The 26,977-nt window shown below is 48.4% G+C and overlaps 1 protein-coding gene and 1 long non-coding RNA gene across 4 annotated transcripts in view; both read left to right on the plus strand.

The window, feature by feature from the left end:
* TGFB2 (transforming growth factor beta 2) overlaps positions 1-26,977 on the plus strand; it is a 79,570-nt gene that overhangs the window by 17,129 nt on the left and 35,464 nt on the right. The window lies entirely within an intron of this gene.
* Positions 10,742-19,051, plus strand: LOC131815109 (uncharacterized). Its single transcript, XR_009347564.1, has 2 exons — positions 10,742-11,094; positions 17,867-19,051. It is a non-coding gene; the product is annotated as an uncharacterized LOC131815109 (long non-coding RNA).

Raw genomic sequence — 26,977 nt, forward strand, 5'->3', positions numbered from 1 at the left:
CGGCAGTGGAGGCAGTCTGTCTGCAAACATGGATTCAAAGTGGTGAAGAGGAATTCAGATGGCTTCGGAGTTTGGGTTTTGTGTTTTTTCAAGTCTTTACTGAGTACGAGGCTTTGAAATAGCTCGGTGGAGGCCGAGAGATGGTGTTTTTCCAAGCGTGGCCTGCGCGTGTGTCTCCCGAGGCATCCTGAAGAGCAGATCCCCGGTCCTGGCCCAGAACCTCAGAGTCCTAATAGCAGGGCGGGGGGCGGGGTTGTGGAGCTGATGCTTGTGCGCCTGGAAGTGGGCTGCGCCGTTTGCTCTGATCTCACTAGAGTCTGCAGCCACTCAAGGCCAAGGATGCTCTGATCACGCAGGTCTGTTTAGTCACAGTCCTCCCGCGTGGAAAGATTCAGATGAAGCGGGGCCTCTGTGAGATCGGCTGGTTCTGCAGGTGTGGGACCTTCACCTCAACCAACAGTCTTGATGCCGTGCTTTCCCTTCTCCCGGGTGCATACAGAGATCGAGGTAGACCTGTTGTCTGCAGGATCACACATCCGCCCCTCCCCCCCTCCCCCCTCCCCGCCCCCAGCTCGCTGTTCGTCAGGGAGGGAGCAGGGAGTGTGTAAGCAAATGAATGAGTCACATGGGGTGATGGAGGCCTAGCTTAGCAACTATGTCTGGCAGTGAATTCTTCCACCCAGGTGCCTTGAGCTGGGCCCCTAGGAGTGGGAAGGAGATTTTGAAAACTAATGTATGATGTGTAAGGGACACGTATAATGTATAAGTCGACGTATAAGGTTTAATTCCCTGAGGTCGTGTTTGGTCGAAGCGCTGCCGACCTCTTCCTGGCCTGAATCGTGTTCTCAGACGTTCCACGGGGTAAGGATCTGGCCGACGATGGAATGTAAACTCCACTCGCTCAGCCAGACTCCGCTTCGAGTAACAGCGGCTTTCTGCTTCCAAAGGATGTTTTTCTCAACCAGAGGTATTAGAGCAGGTGCAAATCTGATCAGGTTTTAGAAAGAAAAGTTGAGGATAAATTACTTGGCATTTGTGCAGTCCTCTGCCGGCTGCTATTCCGATGCTCTGCTGGTTACTTTGGAACCATGACGATTTTGAATCCAGCCACACGGTACGAATATCTTATACCTGCTGTAGGACTTTTGGCTGTCCAACTGTTTAGAGAAATATCCAGTTCTTTGTGGTCTGTATCACTAACCATACTCCTTGGCTATTGAAGTTATGAAAAGAAAGGGGAGTCGTGTCTATTCTACTTCCCCAAAAGCCTTTAATGACAAGAACTCTACATTAATTACAAAATATAGATAGAGGTTTAAGATGAATGTCAAGTGCACGCAGAGATTGTGGGTGGACTCAGGTAGAAACAGGAAGCTGTCAGGAGACATTAGTTCATTCAGCGGTATTTACAGCGTGTCTAGGCACTCATGATGGCATCAGGGAATAAAAGAGCAAAAAATCGGGTCCTTAGAGAGGTCTACGCCTTGGAGGAAGATGAAGAATTCTTTTAAGATTTCAATAAGAATGGCAGGATTTGAAAATATTAGAGGGGAGAACATAGAGCAGGGTTGGGGATGGAGACGGGGAGTTGCGATTTCAAAGAAGCTGGGCGTGGGAGGGCGCAGGAGGAGGGTGGATTCGAAGCAGAGGCTTGAAGGAGGTCGGAGAGGAGCCTGGGGCTCTGTGGGAGAGAGCTTTTTTGGCAGAGGGAACAGCTGGTGCTGCTCCTGAGTTGTCCAGGGATTATCAGAAGTGCCCTGGGAGATGAGATCACAGAGAGGTCATGTCGGATGGGTCAGATAGAGCCTTGCAGGCCAACATCAAGTCTGTGGCTTTTCCTCTGCATCAAATAGGGCGAAGGGCGGGTTTAGTCAAGGTTGTTGTGGCGGCTGCCAAGGTGGGAACCGTACACCAGTCCAGCGAGGAGGTCTTTGTGATGTTTGCAGTGCATTTCGCAGTTGCCTTTCCAGGTGAAACTTCACTCTGTCAAGAATTTCAAGTGGTGCTGAGTTCTCTCTTTGGGAATAAGTTCATAGGCAAGCTCCAGTGGGTTCTGTAGGTAGAATAGGGTTTTCGAAAAAATTTTAAGTTAGTATTCCTGAGTTACTGTCCACTGACCCCCTTTCCTTTCTAGAAAGGAGCTATGTGTGTTTTAAAATAACCTCTGGGGTCTCCCATCTGTGCTGACAGGTGTCCTTGCTGTGATGCCTTCTCACAGCGTCTGTGACCGGGTGAGCAGGGACATGTGTCCCTAAGCTCATGGGTGACCATGCGTTGGCCTAGAATGACAGACTTGGACACTGGAAAGTCAGGCTTCAAAGAGTATCTGAATCTGTCCAGATGTGCCTAGTGCCTTTGCCTAGGTTCTGAAATGTGGTCAGAAGCCAGGGAATTTGTAAAACTATGTCTCTTGTTCGCGAGAAGCATTTCTGTTGGACCAGAGTTTGCTTTCTAACTTTTAAGCTTTGAACAGGAAGACTGGAATGTGGATTTCAGTCCCTCATCTGTACAAGAAATATCCTTTGAGTCTCCTGGGTGGCAGGTATTATGCTAGGTCCCTTGATAGATGGAGGCCTAGAGTGCAGATCCTGTTTCCAGGGAGCCTGCAGCTGAGTGAGGAAGTCAAGCACCCCGACAAACCAAGCCAAACCAAAAAAGCCAGTATTGTGTGGTTGATTCTAAGTAAGAGTCCTGATGGGTTGGAAGAATTGCTGAACTTGTCCTGGAGAGGTACAGGAGGCCTTCCTGAAGGAGGTGATACTTGAAAGACAACCTTTGCCATGGCAGTTTGGCAGTCTTCAAGCAGCCAGAGGGAGCGGCTTATGCTTTCTGGAAGGAGATGTGTTGTTTGCATTGTCCCCTTCCTCTGTGAGCTTGCGTGGCTGCCATCTTGCTGAACCAAGAAACAGCAGAAGCCCTTAGTATTGATGGAGTTCCTTCAGGAGACCCACTCTGAAATACTGAGGCCAGAGGGTAAGATCTTTATATTGAGGATTTGTTATTCAGAGCTGATAAATTCAGAAGACGTGATTTGTCTGTGGCGTATAAAATCCATTATACTGTGACGGGCAGTGGTGTAATGGGACTCTGTGGAAAACGGCATTATTTCACAAGCTCAAGGTCACTATCTAGAGCTTTCTTTTTCCTCTCAATGGCATACCACAAAAATGAATCTCTTGCTCATATCGTATGGGTTTGTGGGTTGGCTGTGGCTTGGTTCCACGACATCCTCATTCTGTGACCCAGGGAAAGGGGCAGCCTCTAACCCAGGCATGCTGAGCTCACTGCCACACAATGACATGGGCCGTTTTCCCTGCCCACATTGGCCACACCTGGTTTCAACAGGACCGAAAGGGAGAACAAAGGTGGGGGTCAGGTGGCAATGGGCCCAGGAGAGCGGGACGGACATCTTGAACAGGTGATGCAGTTTACGACAGCGTAGGTGGCGGATTTGGGAAGGGAGAAAGATTTCATTCCTGTTAAAAACTTCCTATATGGTGTGTTTTGCATGCTTGGATCCTCTCTGTTGCTTCATCTTTGGAATTATGGGGAGCTTTGTAATGGATATTTATGAAATAATCAGTGGGTTGATTTTATAACAGACAGAAGTGTCGTTCTCCATTTTTATATTTGACTGGCTTTTCCAATGGAGCCAACTCTACCTGGTATAAATGGCCCCGTTGGTAGTATGGGGTTTCTGAAGGAAGCCCTCCTGTGTTGTGTGAAATGCATGTATGTCAGGGACACTCTGAAACCCAGGATTACCCCCCTTAGCTTTAGGGTCTCAGGTTGCCACCGTGATCCTGACATGCCCAGCCCTATCTGATAGATGTCGTCCCCAGTAAGACCCACGCTCCCTTCCCGGAGAGCAGAAGTCTACAGGTGCTTCACTGCTGGCCGGAGGGAAGGCGGATTTCCCATTTCCTATTTCTCTCTCTTGTGTGAGGCCCATGCCAGTTTAACAATCTAAACATCACGTGCCTCGTGGTTCCCGAGAATCCAATCTAACCTGAACCTCGGTTGCCTGGCAATGACCTGCCCAGTCGGCTGCTTCGATTCCTGCTCCTTCCCGCTGTGTTCCGTGAGCGAATGGAGAGAAACCCTGCTGGCGTGGGGCATCTCCGGTGGGACCTGGCACGCAGGGACGGCCACCCATCCTTTTGCCCATTTGTCCTGAGCGGGCTGGGTGGCTTGGTCTAGCGAGCTCGCAGTCATCTTGGCAGCCTCTCCTTCGTCTCCTTGGGAGCTGCCGAGGCTGAGCTTTTCCACCCTGCCCTTGAGGTCAGGGGTGGGAAAGAGCAGCAGGAACCAGAGCGTTGTTCTGCACACGGCGGGACATCTGCGTTTCTGAATCGCCCACTGTGTGCGCGATGCAGCTGCTGCAGCTGCTTTGCTGAATGTGAACTTTGTCCACCGACGGGCTCCAGATTGGTTTTGGATGCTCTGGAATCTACATGGTCAGGCCACGTTTTTCTAATATGCCTGGATCGGACCTTTGCTCTGAAGTGGAGCTGACTTCTTGTGTTTGCGCGGCGGCCCGGCTGGCGACTGTTTTCCTGCTCCGTCTTGCTGGACGGAGGCAGCTCTTTACCTGGTCCACCGCCTGGTTCAGGGGAGCAGGAGGGCAGCTCCCTGTGGGACCGCCGCTGCGGAGGCTTCGGGGCTCGTTGACTTGAGTGTAAGTGTTAGGGACAGAGACTTTTCAGAAACGAGTCGGGGGAGGCACCAAGAAGGGCGAAGCTACCGGTGCGCGGTCGCCGCAGCAGGGACTTGAACTTGGGCTGCAGGTGCCGCGGCGCGCAGACCCCTTACTGGAAGCGTGAACGGTCCGCGACAGGGTCCGTGGGCTCTAGTGCCGGGCTTCTCAGCCTTGCTGTGCGCTGAGCCGCTTGGGGGGCATTTAACATGCTGGGGGTCTCCTCCAGAATTTCCATTGGGTTGATGGAGGGTGTGGGAGTTGGGGAGGGAGGGTGCGGTATCTTTGGTTTTCAAAAAAGCCCAGGTGATTCTAATGTTTGGTTTGAGTTAGAAGCTCTCTTTTGGGGGTTTCCTTAGCTTATGTTCAAACTATGATTTTCTGTCCAGCTATCCTTATTATAGTATGAGCAAACTTCTGTATGAAGAATAGATGTACATTTGGGGAAGGGTGTTGGGAGAGAGAGGGTGGATTCTGTCTTCAGTAATAACAAATTAAAAAAGCTGAAAACGCTTGCTGTCAGTTATTGAATAGTTGTATTAGGAACTGTGATAATCTCTATATTAGTCTTATAAGATAAATATAATTATTAGTCACTGTTTCATAGATAAGGAGACCGAGGCTTACTGACATCATGTAACTTCCCCATGGGTATGTTGCTCCTAAGTAGCAGAGCCAGAATTTGAACATGAAGTCTGTCTGACTTCAGAGCTCATCCTACTGGTCGGACCCCTAAGATGATAAACTGAAATCTGAAATTTTGGATGAAGGGATAAGATAGTCAGAAAAGGAGAACTTACTGAGAATAATATGTATCTGTATGATCAGGAAATTATTCTATTCTAAAAAAAGAAAAAAACAGTATGTTTGGATGTCTTTCTTTTTTTTTTCTTAAATACAGTATTTTAAATACTGTGTATATATACATATACATATATATATAATTTTAAATTCTCTTAAATACATTATTTTCACTTCCCAAAACCTAGGAAAGTTCAAGATAGGCAGCAGAACCCAAGGGCTTGCACACAGATGTGGGAATGAGACGGCAACTTCTGGTTTTAGCCCATCTGGGTTCTGTGTTCCCCATTTGAGGCATGGAAATGGTTCCTTCTTATGGGAACTGACATGAGCTGTGGTGCCTCCTTGCGGTTTATTGTCTTGTTGGGATTGTGTAATCACTGGAGCGTGTAATACAAAATCGGGTGTTTCTCATTTTGTTCCCTGGAGAGGAACAGCCTTTTTGTCGTTGTCGTTTGTTTTCCTGAAGGCTGGTAAATCTGCGTACTTACTCCAACGGCCGCATGAATCCTTTAACGCCTGTTAAAAGTCCAGAATGGTCCCCAGGCTCAGGCTCTAGAAATTCCACCACAGGTTCCTGGCAGTCCTATCTCGCCCCATACATTTAAAAAAGTGCTACAGATCGAGGCACCCGGTAAATATTTGTTCAGTGAGGAAGTGAATGAATTTTGCAAATGTGGGCCATGATTGAACAGTGCTTTGCATGTTGCTAAGGATTTCTTGGGAACGGAGGAAGGTCTTAGTTTGTTGGTAAGCTCCCCGTTTCTGCCTGGGGCCACATTGTGTGTTCACCAACTCCTAATTGCCTACCTGGGAGACATTTCTGTACACGAAACAGCAGTATTAATAATAGGCTTTCAAAAAACCCCAGTCACCAGCCTCTGTTGATCTCTCGTAGCCTTGATGAAAGGATCCTGACTTTTTCTTCGTTCAAAGTAGCATCTTTAGTATTGTGAATTAGAAAAAGTGCAGAGTCCCCAGGGCACCTGAAGAGCAGGAAGGGAAGCTACTTGACAGCCCGTGTGACAGGGAAGCCCCACTTTGATGCCGTCTGGCTGTGGATGGTCCTGGAGGGGACACCTGGATTGCTTCCTGCTCCTCTGTGAGTTCGAAGGGCTGTCACTGCAGGTTCAAAAGGGACAGTTAGGCCTGTGTGCTTGGGTCTTTAGCCACACAGCATGAGTATTTTTAGGGCTCTTCTTGTGTCAATCTGATGTCTTCTTGAGGGTTTAACACATGCAGCCTGCACTGAACAACTTTGAAACAACTCTCAGGGTAGTGTGGGAGGGTTGCATCAGCACTAAAGCCTTCAAGCAGTGTTTTTTCTCTTTCTTTCTTTTTTTTTTTTTCTTCTTTCTTTCTTTCTTTTCTTTTCTTTTTTTTTATTGCTAAATATCCAACAGGCTGAATGGAGGAAATTCAAGTCTAACCCTGGAGGGACCCCTGTTTAGTCATCTGTCTAGACAGACGGGTTCATATAATGGGCCTCTCTGTTTCTTTTGCTTTGTTATAACAGACGGTGGTCCCTTCCTTTAAAGTTGTGAAGATGTCAGCCTTTGGTTTTTTGATCCTAACCTACTGTTGATAAGCCAAGAAAGTGACTCACACATGAGCCAAAGATGACTCTGGAGTGTGACACTCAGTCTATGATATAATAGAAAGAAAATACAGGCTTTGCCTGAAGGAGCCTCAGATAAAATCCTGACTGTAATATGGGGCAAGTCAGCTACCTTCCCTGAACCTCATCTTTCCCGTCTCTAAAATGAGAACTAATTAGGGGCGCCTGGGTGGCTCAGTGGGTTAAGCGGCTGCCTTCTGCTCAGGTCATGATCCCAGGGTCCTGGGTTAGAGCCCCACCTCCTTGCTCAGCGGGGAGCCTGCTTCTCCCTCTCCCTCTGCCCTTCCCCCACCCTCTCCCTCCTGCTCCTGCTCACATTCTGTTGCTCTCTCTCAAGTAAACAAAATATTTAAGACAAAAATAAGGACTGATTTAAAAAAAAATCTCCTGCTCAATGGTCCTTTCCAGGAGAGAAATTAATACGTACAAATGCCTGGCACATGCTAAGGGCTAAATAAACCATCATCCATCCATCCATCCATCCATTCATTCATTGCAGGGAATTGAAAAAAAAAAAAGGTCTTTTAACTTTCTAGCTTTTGTATATGGAGAGTTACAAGGAAACCAGAAATTCTGGCCCATGTTTTGAATATCAAATTTCCATACATTGAGAAAGGCAAGTATCATTTTTTTTTTAAGCCTAGGAAAATATTTTAAAAATGCTACTGATTTTTTTTAAGAGGAAATAATATTGGAGACATTGTTTAAAAATCGATGGAAGAGTGTAAGACAGAATAACATTCTTCGTCTTCTCTGGAGGGCTTAAAAACTCTCAGTACTGGCCTAAAAGGAGTATATGTGTTGGTAATTATTGCTACAATTAAGTGGGTCCCTCTGCATCCCGCATCATGTCTCTTGAATTCCTGCTGGACTCGTCTGTGCAAATACTGATGTGGAAATTTTTATTTTATTCAGTTTAATAATGTTTACTGAGCATATATTGCCTCCAGGGTTTGGTGTCTGAACCACACAGGTGAATAAGAAATGAGATAAGTGGACATGGGTCCCTCTTGGAAGAGGCAGTACAGATGGCCCGGAGAAAGGCACTAGGATCATACCAGCCCAGTATAGTCAAGGCGGTGCCATTTCTAGTTCCATGTGTGGGATTGGCTGTGTTTCCTCTTTAAGACTCAGTTTCCTGTTTTCCACTAAAATGGGATAATCCTGGTGGGGACCCTGGTGGGGACAGTATAGACCATATGCCCCTCAAAACAAGTCATGTTGACTTTGTTGTTGTAATTGTTGTATTGTTATGGTTATATAATGCCTGCCCTCAAGTAGCTTACAGTAAACTAATGACCCCGTACAAAGGAGGATCCTAGAAAACTGTCGAATGATATTCACAAGCAAAAGAGGATGGGAGCACCAAGGTAAGGTGGTTGGTTCACAGAACCTTCCTTTAACGAGCAGCGACCCCTAATGTACACAGAACAGTGTGCGTGCCTGAGCAGTGAATGGCCACGGCCTTCCAGTGGAAAGGGGAATAGAAAAGTCAGCCTGTTCTCGAGCTGCTGAAGGACGGAAGCAAATGGTGTCTATGTTGATAGCAAAGCTTTTCACATTTCATAGTATGGTTCGTGACGTTCTCCTACACTGAAATTCCATTAGAGCCCAGTGCTATACGTGGCTTGGGATACGGTATGTCTGAGTCATGTCTCTTTCAAGACAACTGTAATCAATAAAAACCCCAGTAAAATGTGGTTAACCACAAGGACATCCCTCCCCGCCAACCCCCCCCCCCCCCCCCCCCCCGATCAGCGCTGTGATTCATTCAGTTTGGTGCTCCTCCCCCTCACCTACTTCATACTGAGAGAGACTTAGGCTTCTCAAGTACAGAGAACAGGAGTCCTGTCGGATGCTGGGTGCTTGCCCATGTGTGGCATAGCTTGCCCCTGCTGACCCCCAGGGAAAACCCCCAGTCCTCCCTTGCACCTTGAGTGGTCCTGGCAGGGGGAGAAATTCTGCCCTAGGTCCTGGGGATGCAAGGTAGATGCCTCCAGAGGACGCAACGTGAGGCCCCAGAGGGTCTTACTTTATAACAATTCTTTCCGTCTCTCTCACTGCTCTGACTGGCTTCTTCTGGTACCTTCTGTAAAGGGAATTCTGGGACGAGGTCTCCCCGTTAGCTACCGTCTCTGTAGTTCTGATTCATTACGTATGTTGTAGTGCTTTTTCCTTCTTTTTCTGACAGAAAAGGGACCTGAGGGAAGAGGCAGGGGTGGAAGGGGCGGGGGGTGGGGAGAAGGGTAAGAGAGAAGCAGGTGTAGAAGCGGCACCAAGGTAGCCCTCACCTGCTCGCTGTCTGGGCCCGTGGCCGTCACCGCCTGAAGCAGCACCTTCCAGGGCCGGCGAGCCCAGGGGTGTCTGCCGGCCTGTTCTGGCTGTCATCCCGGCTGTCCTGGAAACATGACCTCCTGTCGCCCGCAGGGGAAGTCGGGCCTCACTATTACCTTTACTCGTAAAAGCAGACCCAGAGAGTGTGCTGCGTTTCCTCGATTCTCAGGAAAATGTGGCCCCTTTCTTTGTTTCTACCGGCCCCCCCCCCCCCCAGTCCAGTCCTCCTGTGCTTTCTCATGGTGGCCGTCTGGCAGGAGGCTTCATTGGAAAGTTCTGACGTTAGCTCTCGGGAAGGGAAGAGGAAGCCCATTGAAAATGGCATTATTTATTTATTTTTTCCTGCGCTTACGACCAAAACAAGTTCCGTCCTGACATCTGAGTGGGTGAAGTCCGCATTTAAATCACTGACCGCGAGATGATCTAACTTGACCAGGTTCCTCTCTCCTTGCTGTGAGTTCGTGGAGAATGTGGGCCTAAGTAAGGCCAGTGGCATTCAGCTTCTTCTACCAAAGGAACCAGTTATCCTTTGCTAAGGACCTTCGTCTACTGTCTTGTTTACGCTTGGTATTTGATCCGTAACAACAATATTTTTTACTCATTCTTGCGTCGTGCTGCTTAGACTCTAAAGATTTTTCTAAGCACCTCAGAGGTCCTGGTTCATTTGATCCTGGCAATAATAGATAGGTGTGATTATTGTCTTTATTGCACAGATTGAGGGAATCAAGGCACAGAGAGAGAAGAGGAGCTTTCCCAAGGTCCATAGCTGTTAAGAGGTAGAGCCAAGACCTGTAGCCACGAGAGCTGTCACCTCCCCCCTTCATGGGAAGCTCAGGTCAGTCACTGGTCCTGAGGCACAAAAGCAGCGTCGTGACCGACACAAACTCTGGAACGAAAATTGCTGGGGTCTGTTTGTTTGGGGAAAGGCAGTCCCCTCGCAAGGAGAGTCCACCTGACCTAAACTAGATAAATCGTTTACGTGGATCAGAAACCCATGCGGTGCCTGGATCAGCAGTACTCCTTACGTTCCGAGCAGAGAAGAGCGCCCAGCATGCCAAGTTGTCTTCAGATGGCTAAAAAAAAAAAGAACCCCTTTGATTAGCAAACAGTACAAATGTTTATAGACTTGGAGGATTTTTTAATATCTTTATTTGAATTGCACAAAGCAGCCAAATGTAGTTTGGCCCTGGGCTGCAGCGTATATGTGTTTGGGCGCCAAGAAGCAATTGCACTCGCCTGAGATGCCAAGCATTCCAGACCTGTTACCTTGTAAGTGTAATATTTACCAGATTTTTGCTTCATCTGGAGATGAAGAGCAGAGCTGAGCCGAGCGCGGGCGGGGCGGGTGGCCAGGAAGGGAGCTCGGTGCTCAGAGGACTCGCCGGGTGAGCAGGTAGCTGGGAAGGTGAACAAACATTTGCCAGAAACAGCCCTTTCGCTGGCAAGTTGGGATCCGGGAGAAGTAAGACTGACCAACACGTTGGGGTGCCTGGCCCATGCCAGGCGCAGTGCCCCGTGCTCCTGCGTTCCCCACCGTCCGTTCCGCCCAGGGCCCTCCGAGGGAGGCGCTGGGTCGTCTCCATTGTGCAGATGGGCAAAGTGCGGTTTCAAGGCTGAAGTGGATTTCCCCAGGTTCTGTTCCAAGGTCTGTCTGGAATTTTACTTGAGCGAGGCTGGGACAGAGTGGGGGAGCGGTGCTGCCGAGGGGGGTCCAGCCGCCGGAGCCCTCCCGTCCCCCCTGTTGGCTCTCACTTCCTCTGACCCACGCAACCGCCCAGCCCTGGGGGCGCTAGTCCCATTTTATGAATGAGGAAACTGAGGCCCAACCAGGTGAAGAGCACCCCCCCCCGCCTCGCTGCCCCGAGGCTGGCTTTCTGGTGGCGGAGCCAGGAGTTGATCCAGGGCCTGCTGACTGCAGCCCTGATGTCGCTCTCCGTTAAAGCAGGAGTCTTCCTTCGGCCCCCGGGCCAAGATTATGAACAAAACCAAACCCTAAAGCTCTGGGCCAGCACAGCTTTCTGGGATGTTCCTCAAAGAGAAGGGGCTTGAGGCAGAGCTCCAGACAGCCCGTACTGAACAGAGCTAGTCGATAGGTCAGTAAACAGAGCTGGTAAATGAGATATTGTTATTCGGAGCGTGTGTATGTGTGTGTGTGTGTGTGTGTGTGTGTGTGTGTACAAGTGGAGAGTTGAGGGCTGCAGCAGGAGACCATTATTCTCAGCTCGAAGAAGCAGCCATTGCCAGGGAAGTACATGGAGAATGTCCCATGCTTTCTCTCTGTTATCTCTTCATCTGGTCGGTGAATGGTGACAAGATCCCCAAGGTCAGCAAGAGGAGAAGGAGAAAGCTGACTCTAGTTCTTTCTGCCCCAGATGGGGGCTGCCCTTGGAGCCCCCAAGAGAGCTATAATTTGGCAGGGAACGGGGTGGGGGGAGGGGAGATGGTCGATGTGTGTAAATTAAGCCATCCCTTGGGAACAGTCCCCCTTCCCCCTCCCCCCCATGGAGGTGCTCAGGGCCGTCTTCCAATGAGGCTGGCAAGAGAAACAGAGGAGGCTTCTTGCCCCGAGGCCCCTTGCAAGAGCCTTTATTCTGTCCCTGTGCCTGTTGGTTTGGGGGATTATGCTTTGGTTGAAACTCACTCAGAAAGAAGTATTTTTAGCTGAAGATGGAAAATTATAAAAGCAGAGGTCTGAACTAAAGCTCTCTGGTGAGTGTTGTCCATGGGAGAACGGTCACCCCCAGCGCAGAGAAACGGGGCTCGGAGATACATGCCGAGATTTAAGGAGGGGCCCCGATTCCTCGAGGTGCTTTGCTGATGCAGGACTCCTAGGGGGACTGGCTGGAAGCACCTGGTTTCACTTCCAAGTTCAAGTAGGTAGTCGGGCTTTTTTTCTCTGTGGAAATTCAGATTTTATTTTTTTTTTCCCATTTACTGGCTTTCCGTACTGTGTTCTGCTGAACATCTGGGCACAGGAAAGTGAATCCATCATTTGAAATCTAAAAGCAGAAGAGGGTAGAGTAACTTGTCTGTAGTGAAACGGCCAGGGGTAACGGAGTCAGGATTAGGACAGGAAGGACTAGAGTTACCAAGCCCCGCTCCTCAAACGGGGTGGAGGGGGGGTGAGAGTGGGGGGGTGGGGGGGTGGGGGGGTGGTGAGGCTGAGACCATTTGCAAAGTCTTCCTCTGGTCCCCTGAGGAGCTCGTTGGTTGTGGGCATTCCGTTCCAAGCACTGGAGGTGTGTGCAGGTGTGATGTGCTGTTTCTCTTTTGGTCCCTCACTCAGCTTTTGAAGAGAAATGTGTATGGGTCTGAGGACGTGGTTCTGTGATACAAACCGACTGTAAATTGCTTTTCGAGTCTTTGTGGAAATAATGGGGTTTTTCAATGAGACATTAGTTGATAAGGAAGGGGGACAGGAAGGAATGAAAAGCAAAAGGAAAGGCGAGTCTCAGCCAGGAGGAAAGAGAATCATGACAGAGTCTTAAACTTTTGGGTCCTGCCCTTGGATATCAAAGGAAAGCTGCAGAACTGGATTTACGGTATAAACAGACGTTTAATTGGAACACCCTGAGCACAAATGAACCCAGGTTTAGACAGAATCTGAAATCCCTGTTTTTTCAATGCATAATCCTCCTGGGATTTGTAAGTGATCTTTAGGTGGTTCCAAAAATGCAAAGCTGGAAAGCATGTGTCTTATTGAAAAACACATCATCTATTGTAAATATAAATCTACATGAGGGAAAATGCAGGAACATTTTGAAATGCATGAACGAGAGTGTTAATTTTGCCCTTCAGAGAGCCCTTTCCTTTTTGATGGGCGAGCAGGTGGCTTGTGGGAAGGGGAGTCACGGCTCTTCTTGGCTTCGGAGGCAACTCCGGAGTTCCTTGCCTGAACAGCTCATCTCTCTAACTGTGGTGTTTGGGAGTATTTTGACGGAAGAATTTCAACAAAACTACATGTCAGAAGACTCACAAAATTTGTTGATCTGTTCCATGAGTCAGATTTCAAGGAGTTAGAAATTGCAACAAAATTAACCACAAGCTTCTGAAGAACTTTTTGTGAAAGGCATTTTCAAGTAAGAAATGTTGCCTTTGGATTTCCCCACCTAAAAAGGTAGAGAGTTAACCCACACTGATAAGAAAGCACCACATTCTGGAGCCTCCTGAACGTTGTGAAATGACCAAGAATGCTTGCCCTGCGCCCGTCCCCTCATTTGGGCACCACAGAGTTTTGGTCACCCGTGGCAGATTTGGTGGTGGTGTGACAGTCCCGTAGAGATGAGGTCTAGAGAAAGTTTATTTAAATAGTTACAAAGTAATTCACTGGGAATCTCCCCCCCCCCCGCCCGCCGACCACTTCCAGAACATCTTAATTCATTAAAAAAAGAAAGAAAGAAAGAAAAAAGGGATTAAATACCACTGGGTACTTCTCTCATTTTTGATGACTGACTTGTCATTCATTAGTTTGTAGGATTCGAAGTTACAGTCTTATTCATGTAGATCATCGATGTCGCCATGTGTGTGAGAACAGAATTAGAATAATCTGAGAATAACCTGAGAGGGAAAAGCATGGCAGGTATGTGGGATATTTGCAAAGCTGAGAAAAGCAAGTACATTAGTTACTCCATTCTGTGTTATGAACAGGGTTGTGTGTCACCTGGGCTCATGTCGCATTCTGTGATGTGTGGCACAAGGTCCACTGTAAGACAGTTCCCCACTGGCTCCACCTCTGATTACCTGGGCGACCACCGACACAGTATGTAATCTGCCTCAGCCTTAGTCTCCTCATCTGTAAAATGGGATTAAAATAGGATCTGCCTGGTAGACACCTCACGAGGCTTAGAGGAGAGGTTGCGGGGAAGGCTCTTCGCTGCCGGCATTATTATCGGCGCCTTCCACATTGAGAGGCTGACACTCCAGGGAGTGGATTTACCACGTGTTTGCTTCACCTTCTTCCTCCGTAAGCTCAGGGGCCATGGGTAGTCCATTCATGTGCCAACGGTCTGGTCAAAAAGGGACAGAAGGAGAAAACAGATCTGCTGAGAAGGATGGTTGCATTGACCTGTGTGACCTGCGAGGGTGACCTGTGGGGCCGCTCAGTGAAACTGGGAAGACACACAAGGCTTGGCTGCGGGTGTGTGGGGCTGCCCAGGTGCATGCCGAGGCCGCGGCCAGTCTCATTCATGGCACTGAGGTCACAGAGATCAGGTCTAACCATCCCAAGGGGGGCCTGAGCTCTCTGCCTTCAAATCAGCATGCCTTTCCCAAAGTGCTGAGTGGGAAGAACGCATCTAGGAGTCAGGATTTGGGTTCATTAAGGGCTTATTAGTACTCTCTGGTTCTGAGCTCCGAGCCTCAGTTTCCTTTTCTGCAGAGTGAGGGGTCTCCCTCGAAAGTCATTTCCAGGGAATGAGATAAGGTAAGGCAAGCAATGCTTGTGATCTTTGAATGACTCGCCCGGGCTGTGGGGTTAGTCTTCTTCTTCAAAGACAGTTGAGAGTAAGTTTGTTTATCGCTTTGCATTGAACAAAACACTTTCGTGAACATCATCATGTTTGAGCCTGACTGTGGCCCCGGGAAGCACTCACGAGTAGACAAGGCACAGAGAGGTTATGGGGTCTTCCCCAAGGCAACACAGCTTCAGGGACAAATGGGACTTCTTACGAAGAAGTGATAGTCCTTGGCATAAACCATCCATCCCCGTACCCTTAAGGCTTGGGAGTTTTTGCTGAAGGGTTTTAATAAAACCACATGTCAGGAGTAAGATGATCGTCTCATTTAACTACAACAGACAGCACTGGATCACAGGCTAGCGAATCACATGCCAAACATGTCAGCAGCTGGTGGCAAAGAGCTGTAGCCCAGACCTTGTAACCTAAACGAGGCCTTTTATAAGTTCAATCTCTGAACTCTTGGTGTGTCTGGCTCTTTCCCTCTCTGTGCTCTTTAGGAACATCGAAGATTCAAACCGCTAGACCCGGACTTGTTTGATAAGCTTCAGCACGGTGTCTAGGTCATGGGGAGGTGGCTTTGTAAAGGACATGTGGTTTTGTCCTCTCTCCTTAAATCTGTCATAAGACTGCTTCCAAGTTACCAGCTTCTTCTGTGGATAGCTCTGGCCCAGAGAAGGCTTTACTGAGCTTGGGCTGTCCTAGGACTTTCCATCCCCTGGTCGTTAAAGTACTGCAGAGCAAACCTCTATCAGTAGTGGGGGGTGGTTATGACAAGAGTGTGGACTTGGGGACAGAAAGACTTGGTTTGCGATTTCCAGCCTCTTTCTCTGCTCTCTGCACAAGGGACCTGCCCACTGTAAGCTTCGGTCCTTTCATGCATACCCTGGGGGCTCTAAGGAGAGGGGCTGATCTCGCACAGGGATAAAAACGAGATTCTGTTGAGAAAAGTGTTTTGTAGGTTGTACGGGCATGTGGGTACTTCTAATAATGAAACCACTCAAAGTCTGCTTTTGCACCTGGTTTATATGTGGGTGATGCTGTGGGTCAGCAAATCCAGTGGATCCAACACTGGTTTTCTAAGACACGTCCTAGTGAATCAGGCTCACTTGTGCCCACTGGTTTCTGATTCTAGTAGTTGTAAATGAAGTAAGACAGGCAGATCCAAGGACTGTGCTGTGTGTGTGTGTGTGTGTGTGTGTGTGTGTGTGATTCTGTAAGCTGAGAGAAGCATGGCTCCTATCCCCAGGGTTTCAGGCTCTCTGGAGTATTGACATATGGGACCTCTTCTTTGTGGTTAGAAGAGTCTTACTGACATCGGTTTTCTCCATGAGCAGGTGCAGCTTTCCCTGTCCTGCTCCCAGCACTCATTTATAATATGACCTCACACTGACTGAGTACTCATTGTGTTCAGAGTCATTATTTTATCTAACCCTTCATAGCAATTCTTAGAGGCGAGAGTTGGCATTATCACATTTTATTTTATTTTTTTTTTATTTTTAAAAAAGATCTTATTTATTTATTTGAGAGAAAGAGAGAGAGAGAGAGAGCATGACTGGAGGGGAGGGGCAGAGGGAGAAGAAGAAACGGACTCCCCTCTGAGCAGGGAGCCTGACTCAGGGCCCGATTCCAGGACCCGAAACCGTGACCTCAGCTAAAGGCAGACCCATAACCAGCGGAGCCCCCCCGGTGCCCCAGCGTTAGCACATTTTAAGCCCAGAAATGAGTGTGAGTCTTTGCTCTCCTGCTGCCCACGTCTACCGAGTAAGCACATTGAGAGGTGACAATAAGATATATATAATACAGAAGTGCCCCTGGGACACAAAGAAGGGACACTGTGCTTCTGCTCTGGCAGAGCTGGAAATTCTGCAAAGAGGAGGCACTGAGGCAGGACTTGGCAGGACACGTAGGACTTTCCTAGACTTTCCAGGACGAGGCCCCAGACGTGGCAGGTGCATGGGTGTGGTGGTGGGCCGGTCCCTGGCAAGTCTGGAAATAACAGGGTGCCCCGAGGACAGGGTCCCCCTGTGGCAGGAGCCGAGGGGAGGGGAGACCGCCGAGTGCCCACGAAGCTGGGGTCGCAGTGTACGAAGCAAGGCACATTATTAAGTTGTGTCTTTGAGGTGATGGGGAGTAACTGTGGAGGCTTCACGGGTTGGAAGTGAAGAGGCGGGAGAGGATGGTTAAGAACGGCAGTGGGCAGAGCGGAAGGGAAGGAAAAATAAAAGAAGATAAAGTCAGAGAGGGAGACAAACCCTGAGTGAGCCCGCCGCAGGGAACAAGCAAGTCTAGGGCTGCTGGAGCGGACGGCATCAGGGCATGGGGTCGTGGGCGATGGACATGAAGGCGGACACTTGCAAGGAGCGCGGGGTGTCCCGGGCAACTGAGGAGTCACTACGTCCTACCCCTGAGACTAATAAGACACTAGAGGTAAACTGAAGTGAACTTAAATAAAAAATGTAAAAAAACAGTACATTTTAAAAAAGAGACAGGTTGGGAGCGGGCTTGCCTGGCGGCCAGGCTCCTGACCGGCTCGAAGAGGGATGCTAAGTTCCAGCAGGGTCTGCGCTTTCTGACCTAAAGCCCCGGGCCGCGGCCGCAGCCGGGGACTGTCCCCGCCTTGGAGGGGCGCGTGGAGCCTGGGCCCGCTGTTGCGGGACGCGTGAGGGAACCGGGGCCTGGAGCGTTTGCAGGCGCGTCCCCCAGGGCGTCTGAGTCTGCCGGAATCTGTTCTGTTCGCCCTCTTCCCGCTCGCTTCTGAAAAGCCCCTCCTGCCCTGTCCACCATAACCCCCTTCGGGCCCGAATGGCCACAGCCCGAGACCCTGTCCCACTTGACCTTTTCATGTCCCTTGACCCCCCCCTCCCCCGCCCCCAACCGACTTCTGGGAAAACACGATGTGGTGGAAAATTGGGAGAGCAGCCCTGACTCCATGCTGCCGTCTCTCTCTCTCTCTCTGCCAAGTGCTTTCAGCGGTCAGGCATCCCTCTCGGAGATACTGAAGGTGCCGAACACACCATGAAGTTCGCGTCTCTGTCTGTCTGTCTGTCTGACCCACCCCCTGATGCCCGGCCTGATGACGGTGACTCTTCCTAGAAGCGGATGGAGCCTGCAAGGCGCCCTGTGGGAAGAACCATGCCTCTGTGTCTCCCGCAAGATTCGAATCTGTAGTCCGAGGACTCAGGGCGTCCCCCGGAGCCATGGGTTGGGATTAGACACCAGGTATAATTCTAGCAGAGCTCTGGAGAAGCCATGTTGGCCTCTTGGAGCCGCCCCTCACCGCACGGCTTCCTTCCTATAATACAAGCACAATGTGTGGTCAGTCAGTTAAAAAAAAAAATAGCAAAGGGATCAGCTGGAGTTTGTGAAAGTCCATCTGTGTTTGGGCTGCGCCATGGCCTACCTGAGCAGAATGACCTGGGTGAGGCCATCTTGGGGGGAAGAGAGGTCGCAGCTACAGCTGGTTCTCCACAGCCAGAGGGAACAGTCAAAAGTGCTGCCAACTCCCAGGTCCTTGTGGACTGTCTCTGAACCACTAAATGAAGTCGTCCTTGAGGCTCATGATCAAAAAGCGCCTCTGAATCTTTGTCATGCCCACGGAGGCAGCCGCCCCCATTGTGGAAGAAATCAGAGGGTTCTAAAGATGTCGAGCATCTCCCGCTGAAACTGGGGAAGCTGGCTGTCCTTCAGCTTCCCTCTCATCTCTAGGTCATTCCTGAAGTACCAGTCACAGAGGTCATGGTAGACCACGGTCCCTGAGGCGGCTGTCTGGGATGACCATCAGTCCGGTTCTTCATCTTGGCCCCGTCTCTGCGCTGTCACCCTTAGCTGGTCGTGCTTGTACGGGAAGATGTTTTTGCTCTCGGCACTAGAAATAGCTGTTCTCAGTATCAGTGAGGAGAAAACCCCTTGCACTGGACATCAGAGCGGCGGAAAGGACAGCGTGTTTATTTCCATGTCACTGTAGCTCTTCACGGGGGACGATCACGGCAGTCTCAAACTCAGTCTTCTCAGCCTGCTGTCCCTTCTCTTTAGGACCTGCTTTACATTGCAGAAGGGATGCAGCTCCTAAACCTGGTGTTAGGAGATGAGCATTAGATTAACTCTAAGAAGCCTGGAGAACCCTTTAAATAAAATATTCGGCCTCTCCGCGTGGTGGTTTCCTTAACAGTATAATGGGGATAATGCTACCTTGTTCGTAGGTTATTCGGCTCCAGTGAAGTAATAGATGTGAAAGTGTGTTGTGCAATGCCAAGTCTTGTGCGGATGTGATTAGCATTCATTGTCATCATGTGGCTTAGCTTTTTGAGGAAAGAATGTACTTCCTTCTGCTTTGTGGTACTGAGCACCTATGACGTGCTAGGTGGTCCTGTCCTGGGTCTGGAGCTGGAACATAGGAGTGGGAAGGCAACGAATTTAGCCCCTGTGCTCGTGAAAGTTACGAAGACCCCTCCCCCAATATAGAGCCAGTGCTGCCAGTGCCTATGCTTCCAGTACTAGTACTAGTGTGCCCAGTGCCTGTCTTCCTAGTGCTGGTGCTCCCAGGGCTGGTCCAATGTACATCCTGGTCAGGAAGGTCTAAAAGCAAACTCACCAATGAGTTTTCTTGGAGAGACAGATGTCTGCAGACCTCTTGCTGACTCTCAGCGATCTCTGATCTAGGGCTTCCGAGATGCAAAGACACAGCTCCCTCCCTACTAAAGAGAATTCTCAAGGGGTTTAAGAGCCCTTGAAAAGAGTTACGAAGTTTCCCTTGTCCAGACTCCTCCGGCAGTGATCCTCCCGCAGTGACTGAACTCAAGCCAGTATCCTGTGGGTTCTCTGCTGCACAATGTGTGTGTTCTTCACTGGTGAACTTTCATTCATTTGTATACACAAAAGCTAAATTAATGCATTCAGATGAGATTATGGAAGTGATGGTTTTCTCACTTTTCTGACACAGGAATGCTTTTCAGATCTGTTGTCTAGCCTTTAAAAATGGTCTTATGAATCAGCTGAAATGAATAGAATACTGTATGTCCATTATACCTCAGTTTTTAAAAGTCTAATGAAATCAAAGCAAAATGGCAAGAAATAGGCATCAAAAAGGCATAACTCAGTCACCTAACCTGGCAAAAGTAATTCCGCTGACTTTAAGGTCCACTAGGCTGTGCGTGTGTAAGACCTCTGCTGCCTTCGTAGAAATTCCCATCTCTCTACTTTCGCCTGCTGCGTGTTTTCTTCTGCTTCCATACATGGGTGGATACCTCTCTGGTTCTCTGGGACTTCTGTTTGCTCTCATCCCAACACATCTGAGAAGCACTAGCTTTCTTCAAAGAGCTCTTCTTTGAAGGGCTTAGGAAATGCTTTTGAGGAAATGGAGGAGAGCCACTGCTTGGGACTAAGTAAAAGGGTCTGTCCTGTGTCATCTGCTTACTGGCCGTGAGGAAATAGAACTTCTGAGGACAAAGCTTCAGAAATCACCTGAGTTTTGACCCCTTGTCCAAAAGACTTCTGAGGGCGTCTGAGAAAAAAACTTGAGAGAGCCGTAAGACAGAGCTTACGTTTTCCCAAAGAGGAGAAACTCTTTTTTTTCCTTAAGAATTCTGTCTGTCCTCAAAATCTCCGTGCTTTCGGTCTTTGCGGGGATACAGGGGTAAGGAGGACAGGTTGGACTCAATCTTGGGATGTCCTGGCTGCTGTTGCCCTGTCAGTTTGCTAGCTCAGTGTCTCTAAGAGCAGGTGATATTGACACATTTTGTATCCTCTCTGCACCTGACCCATGAGATTGATGCTAAGCCACCGGCCTTGCTCTTGGATACTTAAATGAAACTAACCATCCTCGAACACTTAAAAGGACTCAGTTGTGGTCTGGTTCTGCCATGAAGATTTCTTTAAAGATTGTTTTTTTCTCCTCTCACAAATGGTGGCCCCACCTTGAACATAAGTTGCTTAGCACCCAAATGAACCTGATTTCTTAAAACAAGCAAAACACCGGAGGCTCCATTCCAGAACACGTTCATGCCACAGTTAATCTGGATTCCTATAATTCCTGTATGGCCCCATATCTTAATTGCCCATAGCCGTGTTGCCAGTACAAACAGGATGGGGGGAAGAGTACTCGCCCTTTACTGAATACAGGAAAGCACCATCCTCTGAAACGCAAATATTTTTTTTTGAGGTACTGAGTGACCATCTACTGAAATGCTAATAAGATTATCTGCTAACTAAAAATTCCTTCCAAGCCATTCTTCCTCCCTACAATCTTTATGTTTGAGATTCAGAGCTAGCATTCAGCACAATGAACCATTCAGACCTTCCATTCAGCTTTTCAAGGAAGTGTGTTTGGAAACTAACCCTCAGAGTATCGATTCGTAGAGGATAGGCATTCTGGGGGGAGGTGGGTTCCGGAACCTTCCTCAACTTTGTCCTGTTGGCCATTTTCCTTGACAGTTGGCAGTAGGATATAGCTGTCCTGCTGACCTGCTTTAGAAAGAAGGCCACTGGGCAAACAGCAACCCTATGGTACTGTGTGTAACTAGGGGCCCCTTCCCCTGGACTTGGCTGTCCCCACGGAGATGAGTCGTACATAGGGGTGCCTGGCAGAGTGGAAACAGCTCAAAGGAAGAAGCTGTAGCATGGATTCAGGTCTGTATTCACCCAAACACAATTTAGAAACTCGGTTCATGATCTAGGGTATTGTAGGAAATACAAGCTAAGTGGCTTCCTGATTTTCAGATTCAGTCCTCTGCAATGTCATTTAACAAAAGAATGCTGATGCTTACTAAATCAGATTACAAATCCATCTGAGCACATCTGAAATGAGGAATGAGGTCAAATAAGTAGAGGCATTTGAACAGGGGTTGATCATTGTAAAATCTGCACCCAAAAAAAGCCTCAGGGTGTAAGGCCTAAGACAGTAGCATCTGTAAAATAGTTTGTATGAAAAAGACCTCAGACTTGAAATGTATTATGCATTCAAAAGACATAGAAAATATGAGTGCAAAGGTGAGAAAAAAGAGTGAGAATGACGTACCATTGGGATGCATTAATAAAAGTATAAGTCCCACAGGAAGGGAGGTGATAGTGCCTTCAGAATTATGTTCAGACTTGAGGGTCTGATTTTAAGATTGGAACAAAGAGGATAACGTGGAAGTAAAAAGCTTTCATGAAAAATAATGAAAGGAAGTAAGGATGTTTGCTTAGGAAAGAAATAGGGGTGGGGAGACATAAGAACTGGTTTCCAAATTTCTGAGCAGGGTCAAGCAGAAGTAGAGTAAATCAAAAACTAGACCAAATGGGAAGGGCTGCAAAACCAATCTCAGCGCAGCATAGAGAAGCGATTTTGTGCCACCTGAGCTGTCAGACATTGTAGGAGACCTGAATTTTGAGTTCTCTGTCAGTGAGGAGTTCTGGGAGAGACGCGATGGGGTCTTCTCTTGTTGTAGAGAAAACTTCAGTAAGAAGAATTAGATGCCAATGACCTTGAGAGAGCACGTGGGAAGTGCCAGGCAATGCCTTGAAGTGCAACACAGAGTTTCAGGGAAACGGAATGTGGGCTGTATTCGCTTTCCTTCTCTCAAACTGGATAATCCAGACCATCTCTTCCCTTTTGTCTTTACTCACTCCCAAGTTATGAGTTTAATACGTGCATAATAATAGCCCCTGCCCCTTGGTTAAGTTGGTGAATCGCTTGCGATCCTAGCAAGGTGTGCCTCCCTGCTCATTAGCTTAGCTTTAGGGCAGAGCAACAGCCGATCAGCACAGCCCATGTAATTAGACAATTGCCTGACAAAGAAGTTAGGCCACAAGCAAGAAGCTTACAAGCAAACACAGGGAGAAGCTCACAGTACCAGACACGCAGTGGCCATTATATGCATCACTGCCTTAATGTCAGGAGGATTAGAGGAAGATTTTCAGCCTGGTAATGAGCACTGTGTCCATTAATCATGTCCAGAATCCACACCAGTCCTAGAGCTGCAGGGAAAGGGCGGTCCTTTCTGGAAAGGGGGATTATTGAAGTTTGGGGATATAAATGCTCTCTTCGCAGGGGTGAGCTAGAAGGTCTCAGATTGAGCATTTGAAGCCGCCTTTTGCCAGTGTTTGGGGGTAATCCTGGGGAGGTTTTACTCCTCAGTTTCTCAGTCTGTAGAAAGAGATTAAAAATGAAGCGTGCTTCTAGTCCATTAAGAGATTAAGGACGACATCCTAAATGTCCAAGTTTAACTTGTCTGTGAAGTCAATGCATGTTGCCTTTTTTTTTCCTACTGACCTTGTTAGGAGCCGTTGCTGAATTCTAGAGTAGTTGTATGGGTAACTACGTCATAGGGTCATTGGCCTCTTTAAATGCCATTAGTGCCCCCAAATTGTGACTGTTTTGCCCCATTAGGTATCCTAGACAGAAGAAAGCACAGATTGAAGAGAAGAGAGAGAAAATGGAGCAAGGGAAGGAAAGAAGATAAGAATGGGAGAGAGAGGGAGAGAGAGAGAGAAAGAAACCGAAGCCAGGAGCTTTATGTGCTTTAAAGAACGAGACAGTGACAGAGTGACAGAGTGACAGAGTGCCTTCAAAGGCCTGTTCCAACATGGAGAAGACCCTGCCGCGGGGAGACCACTGGAAAGGGAGACGCCACATTCACGGGACACCTGTCCAGGGGCCCTCACAGTGGCACTCGGGGCCTGTGACATTGCTCAGTTAACCACTGGCCTCCTAACAGCAGGGCTTGGCCTGCCCCTTTCCACAGCCACAGATTTTGCTGCTAAAACCCAGCACGCCCTACACACACATCGCCGGCCTAGCCCTGAGCCTGATGAGGGAGACACGTTAGAGGAATTGAACCAGAAGGCGTGTTTCCATGGAGGTGGGGTTTTATGAGCCCGATGGAAACTTGGGAGCAGACACTAGAAACCCCGTGTCTGTCACAGTTCGAGAAGGCCTACTGCCAGGGGCCGGCCCCACTGTTATTTTCCTGTGTGTGTGCTCTGTGCGGGAAGGGGCCCAGAAACTCCTGCTGACACGACGCATGGTCTCAAATAGCAGCGAGAGGAAGGCCAAGTCACATAAGCCGATGCTGACACACTTAGCCTCGCAGATGCCAACAGCACGTCAAGTTCGACACTGTCCCCGACTTGGAGGACTTGGAGACGCCCCCCTCCCCCTTAAATGGCAGATGCGCCGGTGCCGAGTTACATTTAATAGGAGGGACGGCCAGAGAGAACATCAGAAACCACGGATGCACTGTTTATTTCTCAGTCATTTTGGGTTAAATTGCTGTGACTTGAATGTCAGCCGTGTTTGGGATGTGGTAGTGAAATAAAATCCATAGCCCGTGGGCCAAGACAAATTTCAGAAAACCCCAAAACACAATTGTCTTGGTTTCTCGCTGGCCGTCTCTGCACACACAAAGAGAAGCTAGTTTATTGCCCTCCAGCCGTTCAGTGGGTTGTTTGCCTTGCTGCACTCTGGGGACTGTCTAATGAACCCCAAATTACTTCCCTCAGAGCTGGGGATGGCAGGAATGAGGGGCCACGACACTCATTAGGGATGTCAAAAGTCTATGCCGGTTATGCGGAGCTGCACGGGAGGTGGTCTTTTCTGGGGCGGGAGGTGAGAAGTTAGCTCTGTTCATTCGAGGAGCACAGGGTAGGAGCCTGTGGACGCCTCAGGAATGACGGCCACCAGGCACATCCGTGGCGGGGGACGGGGCCTAGGGTTCTGGACCATGCTGATGTTGGCAAAGTGTGTCTCATGGGGAAACATTCTCACTGAGCAAGACCCAGGTCTCCAGATTGGGGTCATTCTTTCCAGAAGTATCAGTGAAAATACTTGATCTCATGTTGAACTCTCTTGAGCTTTAAGGCAAAGTCACGCTGATCCTTAGTTGAGAACAAGCCACTTCTCCGTGTTGGGTTTTGTGGCTGTGCCCCAGTGCTTGGGTCAGCATTTCTGCCTGGGGTGATGGTCATGCCTTCTTATTCAAGGGACTCCTTTGAGCAGAAGGCAGGCATTAGAGTAAAAAGCCAGAACTGATGGAAGAGCCAGGCTTGCCTTGACCTTAGCCAAGAGCTAGTTCATTCTCCTTGCTCTTAATTTCTTTGTCTGTGAAATGGGGATGAAAAACACCCTCGGAGCAGACATGACGTCTAGGAAGCTGGAATAAAATGGGAGGGGGTCATGGAGTAGAACTCTGAGGCTGCAGTGATCCGGGCCATTCTTTTTCAGGGTGTGGATGGTGGATGGACATATTTCTTCATCCCTGGTTAGTTCATGACCCCGAGTAGCAAGAAGGGAAGCCTGGCCAACTTCGTTGTGGTTGGACCGTGGGCTAGGGCAGATGCTCTCCGACCTGAGTGTAAAACAGAATCATCTGAAATCCTCCCTGTAGGTCTGGAATGGAGCCAGGTGATAAGCACATTAATAAGTTCTCCCACCCCACCCCCAGTGAGTGACAATCATCTAATGTGGGATTTAGGGGAGAAAATCATTTTTTGGAGGTTCATGAATGGAGAACATCAAAATGAGAAAGATGAGTTCACAACTGAGCTGGGTGGCTACCTAGTTCCTCCCGCCCCCAGCTTCAGGACACCGCATTGCATCTTTGGTCTTGAAACTACATGAATTCTTTGTGACGTGAGCACTCCCAACCCTGAAAGACAGTGCATTTTTAAAAACTCTTCTAAATTATTATAAAAATGTTTATATGTTGAGCCATATGACTCTCTGGCCCTTTTGGAAAATAAGAACTTTCCATATGCAAGAGCCTGAAATATTTGGGGTCTCTAAGTTGTCTCCTTCTTCAAGTTAAGTGTTATCAATTCCTTTTTAAGGGATTGGGTTCTCTGTTCTGTCTCTGCTTGAGAATCTGCTGAGGGGCTCAAGAACGTCACTCATAGTCCAATTAATTAAACAGTTTCTGGGGCTGGGACCCAGGCATTCATATTTTCAAAGTTCTTTCATTTGAAATGTGGAGTCAAGGGAGACAATTAGTACAAATCATGGGGGAGTTCTGCTTTTCCATTATCAGAGTCATGTGTTGCTGTCATTTCACGTTTTCTCTGTCTTCTCTTTTTTCTTCTCTTCTTTCTTTCTTTCCTCTTTAAAAAATAAAAAATATTTATTTATTTGACAGAGAGAGAGCAGAAGTAGGCAGAGGGAGAAGCAGGCTCTCCACTGAGCAGGGAGCCCGATGTGGGGCTCTATCCCTGGACCCTGGGATCATGACCTGAGCCAAAGGCTGATACTTAACTGACTGAACCACACAGGCACCCTGTCCTACTCTTTTTGTTCATGTGTAATGCCTGATCAAAAGTTTGGATGCTCCCAATAGATTACTTTCTTTCTTTAAAAAAAAAAAAAAAAAAGTTTAGCTACTCCTTTGTCTTAAAAAAAATTCTAAAACTATTTAATGGATGACTACTATGTTCTATGTGCTTTCCTAGATACTGCGGATACTTCATTGAATAAAACAAAGCTCTCTCCATGGAGTTTATATTCTAGCAGCAGGAGATGTACAAAAAAGAAAGACTAATAATTAGAATTTTCAATTTAAGTAGTATGTGATGATCGGTGGTTTCAAAGAAAAAAATCTCTCATAGGTGCTCGTTTGTCTTCTCGGTGAATTTCTTTTCTTCTGTCTTTAATTTCAGTGGTTGTTAAGCTTTAGGGAATGTATGAGTTGCCCAAGGAGTTTGACAAAATGCGGACCACCCCTACCCCACACCCCGCTTTGAGAACCCCCACTATGGAGGGCCCACTGCTCCCCTTATCACCAGGAGCCTGGAGTACTTGGTAAGGCCCCCGCATTCCGTCCCCAGGAAGGGAGACTACCTTGTATTTAAGGTCCAGGTGAATAGTGAGTGCCTCGGGCAAGAAGACAACTGTATTAGGAAGTAGGCACCAGACGGTCGAGTGGCTCGTTGCCTTTCTAACGGCGGAGCCCTGCACATTCTCAGGGGTATTTCTTGCAGAGTTCCGTCCACATTCGTTGTCAGAGCTCATCATGCTGGTCATGCTGTCAGACTTTCCTCAGGTGGTGTTTTTGCTGCCTTTTTGGGTAAGTAGTCCTACTATGTAGTCCTACTACTGCTACTACTATT

The sequence above is a fragment of the Mustela lutreola genome, chromosome 14 (genome assembly GCF_030435805.1).
Source record: "Mustela lutreola isolate mMusLut2 chromosome 14, mMusLut2.pri, whole genome shotgun sequence".
NCBI lineage: Eukaryota > Metazoa > Chordata > Mammalia > Carnivora > Mustelidae > Mustela > Mustela lutreola.